General features: G+C 37.2%; 1 pseudogene; it reads left to right on the top strand.

Annotated features, from left to right (window-relative positions):
* Positions 1-1,603: 1,603 nt before the first annotated feature.
* On the top strand, positions 1,604-12,465 carry LOC132229672 (alcohol dehydrogenase class-3-like; annotated as a pseudogene).
* Positions 12,466-16,585: the final 4,120 nt, after the last annotated feature.

The raw sequence follows: 16,585 nt of genomic DNA on the forward strand, positions 1-16,585 counted from the left end.
CTTTGACATAAGCCTCAGGAAATCTTATAGCTACAGACGAGAAACACTTTTCATCCTAAACATTGAATTTTCAGAACATTGGTAAAATAAACTATAAAGGGTTTCATCAAATAACCAACTAAAATATATGGGGAAACATGAATGTTTCATTGTTTACCTTTTACTTCTTTGTATTTTAATTTTATGTATTTTTTAATTTGGATATTATTCATGTACAATTTGTTTCATTTGGCTGTTTTAAATTTATTCAAAATACATTTTTAATATTTATATTTTATAATTATATAGTTTGATTATATAAATAGAATTATATTTGTTTACTGATATTATATCCTGCAACCTTGATAAATTCACTCATTAACTCTAGTTTAATTTTTAGATAGGTCCCATTGAGAGTTTTTTAATCGCAACTATGTCATACATAAATAAAGACTGTTTTACTTCAGTTAATAAATGTTTTATTCAATGAGTTTTGCCAATTGTACACAAGTAGCAATCATGCAAGGTAAAATAAATAAATTTTTCATCACTCCAGGGAATTTCATTTTGCAACCTTCTGGTCAATCTCATCACTCCTGAGGCACTAATTATTCAGATTTGCATTACTGTATATTTGTTTTGTCTGTTTTTGGAATTTATATAAATCATACAACATGTCTTCTTTTGATTCTGCTATATTTTGCTTAACATTATGTGTTGGGGATTCATATATGTTGTTGCATATTTTAGGAATTAATGTATTTTGGGTTGCTGAGCAGTATTCCACCACAACTTGCTCATTTTCCTATTGACAGATATTTGGGTTGTTTCCAGTTAGGGGCTATCATAAATAAGTTACTACCTACAGATAGAATCACCTGGTCATAAGGTAAATATAGATACTTGATTTATAAAAGATTGCAAACAGTCTTCCAAAGTAGATACACTTTTATACTTCTTGTCAGCAATGTATGAGCTTCCTAGTTGTTTTGTACCCTCTCCACTGTCAGCAGATAAAAAGAATGGATGTCATTGTGGCCTTAATTTTCATTGTCCTCATGATTAAAAATATTGAGCAATTTTTCATACATTTGTTGGCCATTTTATACCTCACTTGTGAAATGTCTGCTCAAGTTTTTTAACCTTTTTTTTCTAATTGAGATGTACACCCTTTTTTTTTTTTTAAAAAAAAAAAAAGGATTTATAGGAGTTTTATGTGTTTTGAATGAGTGCTTTATTAGATCTACATATTCCTAATAATTTCCCCTAATATGTAACTTACATGTTTTAATGTTGTTTAGATGAGAACAAACTTAAAGTTTTAATAAACTCCTATTTATCATTGTTTTCTTTTATGGTTACTAATCTTTCAATTCAATCAAGAAATCTTTGTCTACCCCAAGGTAGTATGTATATATTTCTGTGTTTTCTTCTAGAAACTTTGTGGGGCTAGCTTTTGGATTATATCCATGGCCAATTGGAAGTTACTTTTTTGCAAAAAGGGTCAGGAACAATCAAACTTCATGTTTTTATGTAGATATTTATTTTATTTAGCACCATCTGTTAAAAAGACTTTCGCTCATTGAATCAATTTGGTGCCTTGGTCAAAATCAATTGACTAGCTATGCATAGGTCTAATTCTGAACTCTCCATCTGTTGCATTGATCTTCACATTCCTACTGCTGTAGCTTTAATAGAACTGTTGAAATCAGGTAGTGCAGGTCTTCCAAATGTTTCTATACTTTGAAAATTGCTTCTCCAGGTAAATTTTAGAATACGGTTATCCATTTCTTTAAAAACTCCAACTAGGATTTTGATTGGTATTCTGTTCAACTCATATATCCATTTATGGAGAATGTGCATTTAACAATATTGCTTCTTCTAATCCATTACTATTTAAATCTCCATTTGTTTCCATTTCACATAATTTTTCAGTCACTTTTGTTAAATTGATTCTTAAGGATTTAGGTAATTAAAATTATTATTTATTAAATATAGAATATAACTCTGAAGCCATGTGATTTCTAACATAATGATCAGATTTAGATATATGTTTTACATAATTAAATTTCTTGCAATGTATTGAGTCTTTCTTTATAGATAATAATATGACCTATCTGGGTGAACATTGCCTACGGTGTTAAAAAATGTGCATTCTGCAGATGTAGAATGGGGTGCTATGTAAATGCCAACAAAGTCAAGCTGATATTTATTTATTTATTTATTTATTTATTTATTTATTTATTTATTTATTTATGGTCTACTTGTTCTACCCATTACTAGAGAGGTGTGTTAAAGTCTCCAACTACGATTATGGTTGTGTCTAGTTTTTTCCATTATTTCTCTCAACTTTAATTTCATGTTATTGAAATTTTATCATATACAACTATACTTTGAATTGTTATCACTTCTTGATGACTTGATCCTTTTATCATTACGATGTGCCTCTCTTTTCTCTGGTAGTATGTATTCTGCTTGAAGTATATCTTATTTGAAATTCATATACTAGTAGCCACAATGGCTTTATTATACTCAGTGTTGTATGATATACTTTTTCACTAATTTAAACCCCTTTATATATTTACAGTACAATTTTACTACACAGCACATAGCTAAATCTTGCTGGTTTACCTAATCTAGCATTTCTCTCTTAATTAAAATATTTATTCCAGTTCTACCTAGTGCAATTATTGATATTCAGATCTGTCATTTTATGTCTTTGTTTTCTATTTATTCCACATATTCTTTACTTTTCTGTTTCTCCTTTCCTGTTACAATTTGGATGACACAAATATTTTGGGGTTTTTTTCTTTCACATTTTGGCTATAATCTGTTGTGTTTTTTATGTGTTATTTTAGAAAGCACAATATGTATCTTTAATTTATCACAATACACCTTTGACTATTTTTATACTACATTATAAAACAAGAGTACACTTCCATTTATCCTGTTCCATCCCTGGGCACAATAAGTCTTATATTTTACCTCTCCTTATGCAATAAATGACACAGCTCATTGTATTCTAAGGAAGGACACATCCTTCTCTTGTCAGGCTGCTGTTAATGTCAGGGGCAAATCAGTCTAATGTGGAGTTATACTATATCTGTGCTCTGCTGCAGCTGTAGCTAGATTCCACTGAGCTCCAAATATTACTTCTAAAACTAAGACGAACCTCTGAATAATATCCTTTGCATAAAATACACTTAAGGTCACTAAAATTTTTTTCAGCTCCCAAATTCACTTAAATGTTACCTAATAATTCAGCAAGAAAAACCCACAGGAGCCACTTTTTATGTTACTGTGCTTTCATTTTAGTAATTTTTATTTAACTTTCTATTTACCCAATCATATTAGATTGCTATGCAGGTATTCTGAGTGAAGAAACATAATCCCAATGACAGTCTTAGATAATTGTACCATACATAAATGTTAATGCATTAGAGAATTAGCAAAATAAAACACTTAAGAGGATGCATTCTAGAATCAGTCAGTTTCTATCCTGATATTCACAATTTGATCTCAGACAACTTCCTTAACACCTTCCAAGCCTCGGCTGCCCCAGCTGAAAATGAGGATTATTGGCACCTATTCCATAGTGTGGGCTTAATAATTAAATCATTTACTAATACCAAACACTATTAAAATGTTAGCTTTTATCAGGCAGTGTGACTTATATATAACCTGCTTGTGCTAATTTAATCCTCTTTATTATCTATTCATAATTAATATTATGCATCTAGTATATTGCCACATTTTTAAAAGACCAAAATAGTTTAGTTATAACTTCAATACCCAAAATATGATAACTTACTTAAATAAGTTAGAAACCACATCACATTCTTAGCCAGAGAGTAGTCAAATAACATAACATCACCAGCAAACATACAACCTATTATGCACTCACATACACATGCATAGTTAGTACAGCACATTCAAATGTCTAACAAAATATCTCATTTGATCCTATCAGCACTGAAAAATAGGGAAGCTAAATTTATAAAATTATTTTTAAATGAATAAATGAGAGCAAATCATAATTTACCAATAATCTCATGAGAAATCCATGGCAGATATCAGACATGTAAACAGACATCTCTGCTGAGAAGTCTCCTTTCTCCTAATTACACCCAGCAGTTTTTCCTATATGAAGAAAACAATTTTCCTTCATAATTTATTACATTTCTTAAGACTTCTCTAAAAATATCATTTGCCTAGAATGTGTGACAGTGATTGGTGCCACTAAAAATTTATCACTTTCAGATTATTTTTTTCACTTTATATTAGAATGGAAATTAGGGTTTAATATATTACTGGCTTTATATATAACTCCCCACAAATAAAGCAGTAATAAATTATTGTACAGTAATAATAAGCATCTGAGAGCTCTAAGTAATCATAAATAGTAATGACTATCTTCACTGTTAGTATTTGAATAATAATTTATAAAAACATAATGAAGTTCTAATGAATCAAAAGTACAGTATCAAAATAGTTATTTTGGTAAGGAAATACTTCAGCAAAAGTAGAAGTTATTGTTTCAAATTTTATAAAAGCATCCCCCAAATGTTTTTTGTTATTTTTTTTTAATTTATGAAAATGTTATGTGAATGTATCCAAAATTTTGGACATATTCTTACAAAGAACAGAAAAAAGAAACAGCTGGGATTCAAAACATTTAAAAGCATATCTTAACATACATGAACTGCTCAGTGTTTGTCAAGTATTATAATGGTTCTCTGTTTAAAAATTAGTTACTTGTAAAATGAAGCTACTGAATTTTTTATAATCATGTGTCTTGAATAGAGAGTATGCTTATTCATTATGATTTAAAATGCTTAATCTACGTTGAGTTTTAAAACAAGTAGAGAAACAGATGTCAGACATCTAATGTTGCTATTCTCAATCAGAGATCATTTTTAGTTTAACTGTTCCTCCTCTCTGACTGTAATAAATGTGCTTTCACATGCATTTCTGGTCCCAAGAACTGCAACCCCTGGAAAATGTGAAGCAAGCTGAGATTTGCAAATGCCCCAGCCATTGTTATGCAAAGAAAGTCTCTGTCTCTCCTAAAAGTAAGAATTTAGGTGTTAATTAGAAGTTTCTTTGAGAGTTCTCTAACTTCTAGGAAAATACAATCTCTTAGAAGGACTCCTCCTGAAGCCATCAAATAAATGCAATACGGAGCTCTTCTAAAACTGTTTGAAAAACATAAAAGAGACATAGACATTCTTTTTGGTTTTTATTTCCATGTTTGATATATACATTTCAAGAATAGAAATGATACCATTGTAATTAGTTAATTATTAATAATAGGACATGAGTAAAGGGAAGTCCAGACATTATAGGCATGTCAGTTAAGCAGCTTCACCAGGAAGCTGCAACTTTGCACTCCCGCAGGGAATCACCAGCTTATTTCCTGCAAAACACTGAGGGAAAGGATCCAACAAAGGAAAGATGGATGCATGCCCAGTAAAGTTGGGCTGACATAGGGAAGGTACTGGTCTGTCAGTCACACCTGAGAACAGAAATAATTGACCAGAATGGGCATGTCCACTGCAAGACCACGGAAATATGGAAACACATAATCTCCTAAACAAAGGAGTGATCTCTCTTGTGTTCTTGAATCTCTCTTGGTTTCCTTGCATTCACCTCTATAGCCTATGGCCATGAGGACCCCACAGGCAATGGATTATTGTACTGCAGCAGGGAAACACAAGCAAAGATAGGCTGATGCTGCACTGGACCCAGCTCCAACATGGAAAGGAAACTCTGGACTCTGTCTCTGATTTTAGCTTTATTGAAGCCCCAGCTTCACTTCTCCAATTGCAGGACAAAGGGAAATGGAACTTTGGGTATAATTCCATGGAAATAAAGCCTTCTATTGTATCTAATCTTCCCATGTGTCAGGTAATTCCTTTTTGGGGGATATTACAAGAAATCCACTCCCACTCACAGCCTGAGAGACAAGACCCTCTCCTTCCATTAACAAATGAAAGGGATAATCGTTATTATCTGCAAACACCCTTTGATATCTGTGTTAATTCAACTAAGGTAAAGAATGGGGGTCCAGTAAACATAAAAAATGTTAGGTAACATAGTGGGTATGGCTGAATGTGCGGTGTAGTTTTTAAATTCTTCAGGCAGATTCCAAGAAACTTTCTTTCTACTGATTTACCGCAACGATTTTCTAACCCACAGGCAAGAAATGGGATATTAACATGTAAATACTGTTTTCTTAATTCTTTCAAGTTCCTCATTTTTTTATAAAAAATGTGTTTTCTCACTTCTGATTAGCACCTAAAATACTGTTCTTGTAACTATACAAAACCATACCTAACATAAAACATTACATAAGACTATTCCACTCTCAGCATCTGCAAGGGAATTTAGTTACTGAGATGATAGAAATATCATATCAAGATAGTCATGCCTATAACATCTGCATGAAACAGGGATCCAAATCAATCAAATCTAATAAAAGAGAAACATGGTAATTAGCGTACAACCGCTACCTTTCCCATTGGCTAATCAGGGCGATATGCAAATTAACTGCCAGCCAAGATGGCGGCCGGCAGCCAGGCAGCTTAAAGCGAACATGAGGCTTGCTTCCTTCAGTGATGGAGGACTCCAATGTTCTCCGCCTGCCACTGCCAGCCTCTGAGCTGCAACTCTAAGCAACTATGTTACAAATATAGAAGCTAAACAAAACCCCAGAAACCTGTTTTAGTCGCAGGCTTCAGCCAGCAGGATTGCAACATTGTTTCAAATACAGAAGGTAAACAAAGGCCAGAAACCTGCTTTCAGCAGCGGAGGCCTAAGAGCTGGAGCCTCAGAGCTAAAGCTGGCCCAGAATTAAAAAAAAGAAAAAAAGGAGCGGTTGGGAGCTTCAGTCACCCACCAGCCTGAAAACAGCCCTAAGCTCCTCACCCAGACTGGCCAGGCACCCCAGTGGGGACCCCCACCCTGATCCACGACACCCTTCAGGGCAAACCAGCCGGCCCCCACCCGTGCACCAGGCCTCTATCATACATAGTAAAAGGGTAATATGCCTCCCAGCACTGGGATCAGCATGACAGGGGGCAGCGCCCAAACCCCGATTGCCCTGCAGCTCTGTGTGTGACATTGGGAGGGGCTACAACCTCCCTATCCACCCTGCTCTGTTCGTGACAGGGGAAGGTGCCCCAACCCTCTGATCAGCCCTGATCTGTGCCTCATAGGGGGGAGCTCCCCGACCCCCTGATTGCCCTGCGGCTCTGTGTGTGACAGGGTGCGGCACCTCAACGCCCCCCCGCGCCATGGGCCCTGCTCTGTATGTGACAGGGTAGAGCCATAACCTCCCCATCGGCCCTGCCCTGAGTGTGACAGGGTGCAGCGCCCCAACCCCATGATCTGCCCTGCTCTGTGTGTGACAGGGGGCGGTGCCCCAACTCTCCTATCGGCCCTACTTCTGTGAGTGACAGGGGGGAGCTCCCCAACCCCCTGATCGGCCCTGCTTTTTGTGTGACAGGGGGCAGCTCCCCAACCTCCTGATCGACCCTGCTCTGTGCGTGGCAGGGTACGGAGCCCCAACCCCCTGATTGGCCCTGCTCTGTGCATGACAGGGCGTGGCGCCGCAACCTCCCCATCAACCCTGCCTTGAGTGTGACAGGGGGTGGTGTCCCAATCCCCCAATCAGCCCTACCCTGAGCATGACTGAGGGTGGCATTGCAACCTCCCGATCCGCCCTGCTCTGTGCATGACAGGGGGCGGTGCCCTAACTCCCCAATCAGCCCTGCTCTGAGCCCGACCAGGGGCTGCACCTAGGGATTGGGCCTTCCCTCTGCCACCCGGGAGCAGGCCTAAGCCAGCAGGTCGTTATCTCCCAAGGGGTCCCAGACTGCTGCGAGAAGGCACAGGCCAGGCTGAGGTACCCGCCCCCCTGCCCCACCCAGTGCACAAATTTTTGTGCACCGGGCCTCTAGTCTTTTATAATAAAGACCTAGTACATTTTTTTCTATTTTAACCTGGCTTGTATTTATGTGCATTTATATAAATCCATGTAAAATATGCAAAGTCCACCAGATAACCACATGCTGAGAGTGACTGTTAAGAATCATATTTCAGGAAAGAAAAAGGCATGCTTTTGAATTCAAATATTGTTTTATATTTGCCAAGTTGTTCTACAGCTTTCTTGTATAACCTCTTATTGAAAGCCACAGGTGCCTTCTAACAATGGGGTAATATAATTTTTAATAATTTAGTTATAGCGATCTCTGGCAGACAAACTAGAGAGCAGCCTAGAATCAGGTTGAAGCATGCGAGAGGCACAGTTTATTTATAACATATTTATGAGAAACTCAGTAGTAAAACTCAGCCTAATAAAGGACCAAAGTCAGTGTCTTTGCAATCCACAGTATATGTTACACATAAAGGACGCTTCAGCAATCATTCATGAACCCAAGAGAAAGACCCAAGTTTTCAAGTCTACTTTTTAAAAAGTCATTTAGTAAGGTGGTAGTCATAAATAATCCTATATAATAAAAGCCTAATATGCTGTGTCCAGTCGTCCAGTGACAGGTCAACTATTCAACCAAAGTGTAATATGCTAATGAGATGCTAAGGCAGCTCGACCACTCGCTATGATGTGCACTGACCACCAGGGGGCAGACGCTCTAACTGGTCTGTTAGCTTTCTGCTGGGGCCCAGCAGATCAGGACTGAGCGAGATGGGCTAGACATGCCCTGGAGCCCTAGTACAGTTTCTCCCCCACCCCGATCGTGCATTGGTATGGTCCCTCAGCCTGGCCTGCACCCTCTCGAAATCCAGGACCCCTTGGGGGATGTTGGAGAGCCAGTTTCGGCCCAATCCCACAGGCCACTCCACTAGGGAGGGCGCCAGACACAGGACTCATAGTTGGTGAGTGCTGCTGTGGCTGTGCGAGCCTCTCCTGATAGGGACTGATTGGGCGTGAGCCCATAGCAGGCACAGTGGGTCCAGGATGAGTGAGAGTGTCAAGTAGGAGCTGCAGGTGGCATTGGACTGCAGGTTTTGGCCTGATCCTTTCAGGCCACCCAGAGGGACCACATCCATGCACAAATTCATGCACCAGGCCTCTAGTATACTAAATAAACTAGTTTAACTCATTTGAATCAAAATTTGAATAGGAAATTAAACATTAAATTGTAATCGTATAAATAACTCCATATAATTATTCCAGATCTAAGAAAAAATATTTTCAACTTGTTTTATCAAAAATTTCATCTAAACTTTAACTAGGATTCCACCCCAAATAAAACAAAAGTTCACATTAGAATGAACACAAGCAAAGGCAGAAAGCAGAGGAATGGAAAAATACCAATACGAACAAGACGTGTGCCTAACTTACCTCACTGAAAATTCTAATAGCTACTTCAACAACCTGAGGAGGTAGTTTTCTCTCAAGATGAAAGCATAGCCATATCTTTAATTCTGCAGACATTGGATAATCTATCAATATAGTTCAAGAGATTAATACACACTCTTAACTTTAGGAGCAAAATTAGTCTACAGGTAATGAAATACTTCAATTTACTAGGTTGACAAATATAGCATATCCATATAAGTTCAGCATAATGATTGCAAATGAGATATAATAAATGTTTAAAATACATTATTTTAACACTTTGTATATGATTATTAATATGGTGTTTTGATAAAATATAGATATAGCATTATGTAATTATTAAAATTTATTAAACATAAGCTATATCCCAAGCACTTTGATTACATTTGTGAATCAGACTTCACAACAAGCCTGTGAGATTGCTAGTGGTACCCCCTTTAAAAACTGAAGAAACTGAGAGCCTTATAAGTTAAATAATTTAATAAAAGTAACATAGCTAATATTAGGTAAATGGGTCTCCCTACATACCCATGAGGTGGTATGTATGTATGTATGTATGTATGTATGTATGCATATTTATAACAACATGGCAAACAATAAAGGCATAATATAGAAGCATAAGTCTGTGAAATATTGGTATTCCTGGTTTATATAGTAAAACACCCAAAAGATTGTAATGTAGAGGCATGTAATGGAAAAGGTTCCTAAATGTGTTACATAGAGGAAGGTGCCTTCTACATCAGAATCCCAATGGAGTTAAAGGACGTAAAATAAAGATTAAGATTTAACAGCCCATTCCATGTATAGTGAATCAACATATCCAAAGGGCAGGCCCAATACATTGTAGAATTCATCAGGTGGTTCTGATGTTCAATCTAGTTGGTGAACCACTTGAGCCAAAAGTCTCAAAAGTCTGCTAGTTTCTCTATTTATTATATTCTGTGAGGCTACTATATTGATCTTCAACTTGGGTAAAATTAAGAATAGGAAAATAATTCTATTTTCAAGTTATCTTTTGGGAGAATAATGTGCAAAAGTTATGAAGGTAGGGGGTTATTTACCATTACCATAAAAAGCCAAAATTTAGGGCTCTTGACATATATATTGTGATTTATATATTACTTTCTTTTTTTGCCATTAGATAATATAGAAATGAATCCCATGACTGCTATTCAGCCACATGTGATATTAGTACAATTATGTAAAATTTCTATACCTCATTTCTTTATCAAAGAGAACTCATATTACACATATTATTTTATTGTGACGATTGAGGAAAAATTCTTGTAAATATGCTTTGTAAAATTGAAAGGCCTATGCAATAACAAATAATGTTATGATTATTGACTTATAATAAAACTAGTGGCTTAGTGCACGAATTCATGCATGGGTGGGGGCCCTCGGCCTGGCTGGCAACCAGGGCCAATCAGGGCCTGCTGGCCAGATGGAGGGACCACAGGAGGTTGGCTGAGAGAGCACACTGACCACCAGGGGACAGCTCCTGCATTGAGTGTCTGCCCCCTGGTGGTCAGTGTGCATCATAGCGATCGGTTGTTCGGTCCTTTGGTCACTTAGGTTTTTATATATATAGATAATAACATTAAAATATATACCATTTTATTCATATTTCTAGGACACATTCTTATATGCCTAAATCATCTCCTTTGGTTTTATAAGGTTATAAGGGGACTAAGATAAGAATACAGGCTTCTTCTGATAACAATAATATAATTTATTTTCATAAATCAATTTGTATAAAATTAAACAACAAAAAAAAGATAGTGAGGCCCATGTTCCTACTGTGCAGCCAGCCCTGGATGTCTACCCACACTGACCCTCACCGAGGTGAGGGTCAAGTGCAAGGCAGCGGTTGCCTGGGAGGCTGAAAAGCCTCTCTCCATAAAGGAGGTAGAGGTGGCACCCCCAAATGCTCATGAAGTTCGAATTAATATTATTCCACTGCAGTGTGCGACACTGATGCCTAGACCCTGAGTGGGGCTGATCCTGAAGGGAGTTTTCCCGTGATACTGGGACACGAAGGTACTGGAATTGTGGAAAGTGTTGGCGTAGGAGTTACTAAAATGAAAGCAGGTGATACAGTCATCTCACTTTACATCCCTCAATGTGGAGAATGCAAATTTTGGCTAATTCCTAAAACAAACCTTTGCCAGAAGAGTCACTCAAGGGAAAGGTTTAATGCCAGATGGCACTAGCAGCTTTACTTGCAAAGAAAAGACAGTTTACATTACATGGGAACCAGCACATTCTCTGAATACACAGTTGTGGCTAATATCTCTGTTGCTAAAATGGATCCTTTAGCACCTTTGGATAAAGTCTGCCTCCTGGGTTGTGGCATTTTCACTGCTTATGGTGCTGCTGTGAACACTGCCAAGTGGAGCCTGGCTCTACTTGTGCCGTCTTTGGCCTAGGAGGAGTTGATTGGTGGTTATCGTGGGCTGTAAAGTGGCCGGTGTGTCCCAGATCATTGGTGTGGATATCAATAAAGATAAATTTGCAAAGGCCAAAGAGTTTGGAGCCTACAGATGTATCAGCCCCTAGGACTTAAGTAAACCCATCCAGGAAGTGCTCATTGAGATGACCGATGGGGGAGAAGATGCTCCTTTGCATGTGTTGGTAATGTGAAGGCCATGAGAGCTGTGCTGGAAGCCTGTCACAAAGGCTGGGGCCTCAGATCGCCACTCAGCCCTTTCAGCTCCTCTTAGGAGGCACATGGAAAGGCACCACCTTCGGAGGATGGGAAGGTGTAGAATTGTCCCAAAGTTGGTGTCTGAATATATGTCCAAAAAGATAAAAGTTGATGAATTTGTGACCCACAATCTTTCTTTTGATGAAATTAACAGTCTTTGAACTGTTGCATGCAGGAAAGAGCATCCGGACTGTTGTGAAATTTTAAATTCAAAAAAAGAAAATGCGTCCATCCTTATAACTGAATCATGTGAGCTCAATGGAGCAGCCAGGCAAGCTGGGAGAAGCTCTAACAAGTTCACAGACTCTTAGATGTTCGGTAACCCACTCCAGGGAATAATGTTTTCTGTATAATTAATATGTCTAATTAAGGACAAGGCTAATATAGTCATAAATCTGTTTTCTGGACTTTTCTTCTCATGAATAATTGCTAGCTCCTTAAGGAAATTTTTAACAAAATAAAAGTAATTTCTGAAGAAAATAAAAAAGATGGTGAATGCTATCTCATCAGTGTTCCTATTTGCTTAACTTAAGTCTTGCCTTATTTCTCTTTGGCTTTGGAAAGCAAGTCATTATTTGCAACACTTTTCATATATATCCGTATCTTAAATATCTGATAAAACATAAACTTCCATTAAAATAGTTAATACTATCAGACTTCCATGGTCTCTATCAACTTCCAAGTCAGTAAATATCATATTTTAAGATTGTTATTTATATGGAACATTATCAAATAGGTAAGAAGAAAAGACAATTTGAACTTATAAAGCAAACAAACTGAGCACTGCTGGTATAAGTCATACTATAAAATATCACACAGTTTATGACGCAAATAGAGAATGCTTTCTTCAACAAGAAAACTTCAGTTATTACTGCAAATATATTTCAAAGTACAAAGCCTGGATATCCACTAAGAAAAATGTGATGTTCTCTATGTGTTAAAAAGAAGAAGAAGCAAGAATTGATCAATTGTGGAAAACAAACATAAACAATCTACTTATATAAAAACCATGGGTGGTGTTCATCACGACCAGAACAGAACTGCAACTAAGCGGAAGGAAGTCAGAGGTTGACTTGGCAACGGCAGCGCCCTCCCCCAAGCTGTTTCCCAGAGCTGTTTGTTTGTAAGGGCAGGGTTTGAGGCAGGAACCTGCCCTCGGAGCGTAGAGGCTGATCTTTCTAAAGTGTGCCGCACAACAGCCCAGCCAGGGGTGAACCTGAGTGGGGGCAGCTGAAAGGCTTAGAAAAGACAGATAAGAGAATGAAAGCCAGATCTCAGTGGGACACTGCTTCTCTGAGAGACAGCGACCGTGCCCACAGCCATCCCTTTATTTTATAGCAGATGCTACTAGGCAAAGTAAGGGCATGACCAAGATGTTTACAACATTCTCCTGGGTTTCAATCCTACTCAACTATATGCACCTGAACTCTATCAAGCCTACATCACTCAGGCACGTGGGGCCACGTGTTCGGACCATAGGTTCAAGCTTACAACTCAGCTGTTGGCTATAATTGTGCTGGGAGGGCCCTGCCCTCCAAGCTGGGACTTGCATGTGGCAATGAGAGGACTGTGCCCTCTCATCAGTCCAAGGTTTGAACCTGTCCAAAACACTGTAGCAGCTCTCCACAATAAAGTTTTAATTCTGTTTCTTTGTTACTAATGTCGTGGCCCCACCCCATAACAAAGAAACAATTTCCAGAGGATGGGGCCCAGGAATCAGGATTTTAAAAAGATTCCCAGGTGATTCTAATGTGCAGCCAAGGTTGAGAAACACTGCTATAGATAATATTAAAATATATCTAAACATGCAATTCTTTGTCCAAAAAATGAGCATGTTCAAAAATTAAATGAAGAAAATTTGGATACACTCGATGGAGATTTTCACAATATTTGAGTGATGATTCCATTGATTCCACAGGTGATGCTGAAAAGGAAAATTTTCCCATCAAATTTCTTAATAGTATTACTCCTTCAGGAATGCCGTGTCATAAATTAAAATTGAAAGTGGGTGCAATCATCATGCTATTGAGAAATCTCAATAATAAATGGGGTCTTTGTAATGGTACCAGATTTATTATCAAAAGATTATGACCTAACATTATCTAAGCTGAAGTATTAACAGGATCTGCAGAGGGACAGGCTGTTCTGATTCCAAGAATTAATTTGTCCCCATCTGACACTGGCCTCCCATTTAAATTAATTCGACGACGGTTTCCCGTGATGCCAGCATTTGTGATGACTATTAATAAATCACAAGGACAAACTCTAGACAAAGTAGGCATATTACTACCTGAACCCATTTTTGCACATGGTCAGTTATATGTCGCTTTCTCTCAAGTTTGAAGAGCATGTGATGTTACAGTTAAAGTTCTAAGTACTTCATCACAAGGGAAATTAGTCAAGCGCTCTGAAAGTGTTTTCATTCTTAATCTGGTGTACAGGGAGATATTAGAATAAGTTTAATCACTTTATCAGCCATTGTTTGCATCACTGTTGTTTTCATATCGTGTTTTTGTTGTTTTCATAACATGTTTTTGTCATTTTTATATCAGGCCTCTGTTGTTGTTATATCCTTTTGTTACTGTTTTTTATTAATAAATTTGTATATGATTTTCATATAAATTTTACTAATTTCCTTTCATCTCTTACATTTCTATTATAGAGAAAGCAAATAGCAATATTAAAATGTCTCTGCTAATTCCCTTTTTAAATAATATATTTTATTGATTTTTTACAGAGAGGAAGGGAGAGGGATAGAGAGTTAGAAACATCGAAGAGAGAGACACATAATCAGCTGCTTCCTGCACACTCCACACTGGGGATGTGCCTGCAACCAAGGTACATGCCCTTGACCGGAATCAAACCTGGGACCCTTGAGTCCGCAGGTCGATGCTCTATCCACTGAGCCCAACTGGTTAGGGCAATTAATTCCCTTTTAATGTGCACGAATTTTGTGTACCGGGCTACTAGTCCAGTATAAATGACACAAAGCAAAGCAATTACCTTTTGTTATATAAAGTCTTTTTTTTTTCTTTTTGGTGAATTGAAAAAAAGAAAAAAAGATCCTCAGTAAAAAAAGTTTAAATCCTTGTCATTTTTATGACAGTCCCATTGATAATGGGTTTTATTGGAAGATTTTCTCCATGTTTTCTCAAGTTTCTGCATCATATCAAATAATAGAGGCACTAATATTGTTTGTTTCAGAATACCTTTTCAAGGTGTTTGTATAGTGCACAGTCTTGAAAAGAGAAAATAGGCCATCCCTCATAGGTTTGCTTATAGCCTTTGAAGTTATAGATACTTTCTCTTTCTCTGGAGCAAAGGATAAACACACTTATTGTTGACTATATGCAAAAAGTTACTCTTCTATAAAGTAATCTATCAAATGTGCAGGTATTCCCTAAATCTCTTCATATTGTCCTGTGAAAATTGGGGTATTAGAAAACTGACACAAGAAAAATATTGTTGTCATTGCTACTACAATTGCTGTAAGAAAATTTCCTTTGATTGATGCACCTCTTGCCAGACTCACAAAGAAACAAAGAGGACACAAAAAGCAAAATCAGAAATAAGAGAGGTGATGTAACAACTGACCTCACAGAGATACACAGGATCATAAAAGAACAACTCTATTCGAACAAACTAGACAATCTTGAAAAAAAGTACATATTCCTAGAAAAATACAATCTCTAAAAACTCAATCAGGAAGGATCAGAAAACCTGAATAGGCTGATAACTACTGATGAAATTGAAGCAGTAACAAAAAAACAAACAAATAACAACAACAACAAAAAGCTTCCAGCAAATAAAAGCCCTGGTCTAGATGGCTTCACAGGAGAGTTTTACCAAACATTCAAAGACGAACTAACACCTATCCTCCTCAAGCTATTCCAAAATATTCAAGAAAAAGGAACACTTCCAAACTCTTTCTATGATATGAGGCCAGAATTACCGTAATACCAAAACCAGATAAAGACACTACAAAGAAAGAGAATTACAGGCCAATATCCCTGACGAACATAGATGCTAAAATCCTCCACAAAATCCTAGCAAATCAGATCCAGCAATATATTAGAAAGATTATAACCAAATAGGATTTATTCTGGGGATGCAAAGCTGGTACAATATCTACAAATCAATAAATGTGATATAGCACATTAACAAATTGCAACACAAAAATCACATGATCATATCAATAAATACAGACAAAGCATTTGACAAAATCCAACACCTTTCTTGGCAAACTCTCAGCAAAGTGGGAATTGATGGATCATACACAACATAGTAAAAGCCTTATATGACAAACCTACAGCCAACATCATACTCAATGGGCAAAAACTATAACCATTTCCTATAAGAATAGTAACAAGACAGGGATACCCACTTTCATCACTCTTGTTTGACATAGTACTAGAAGTGCTAGCCATAGGAAGAAGAAATCAAAGGCATCTAAATTGGAAGGAAGAAATAAAATTGTCATTATTCACAAGACAACACGATATAGTACATAGAAAAACTTATAGACTAGCCCCCAAAAC

Source organism: Myotis daubentonii, chromosome 3 (assembly GCF_963259705.1).
Source record: "Myotis daubentonii chromosome 3, mMyoDau2.1, whole genome shotgun sequence".
Taxonomy (NCBI): Eukaryota; Metazoa; Chordata; class Mammalia; order Chiroptera; family Vespertilionidae; genus Myotis; species Myotis daubentonii.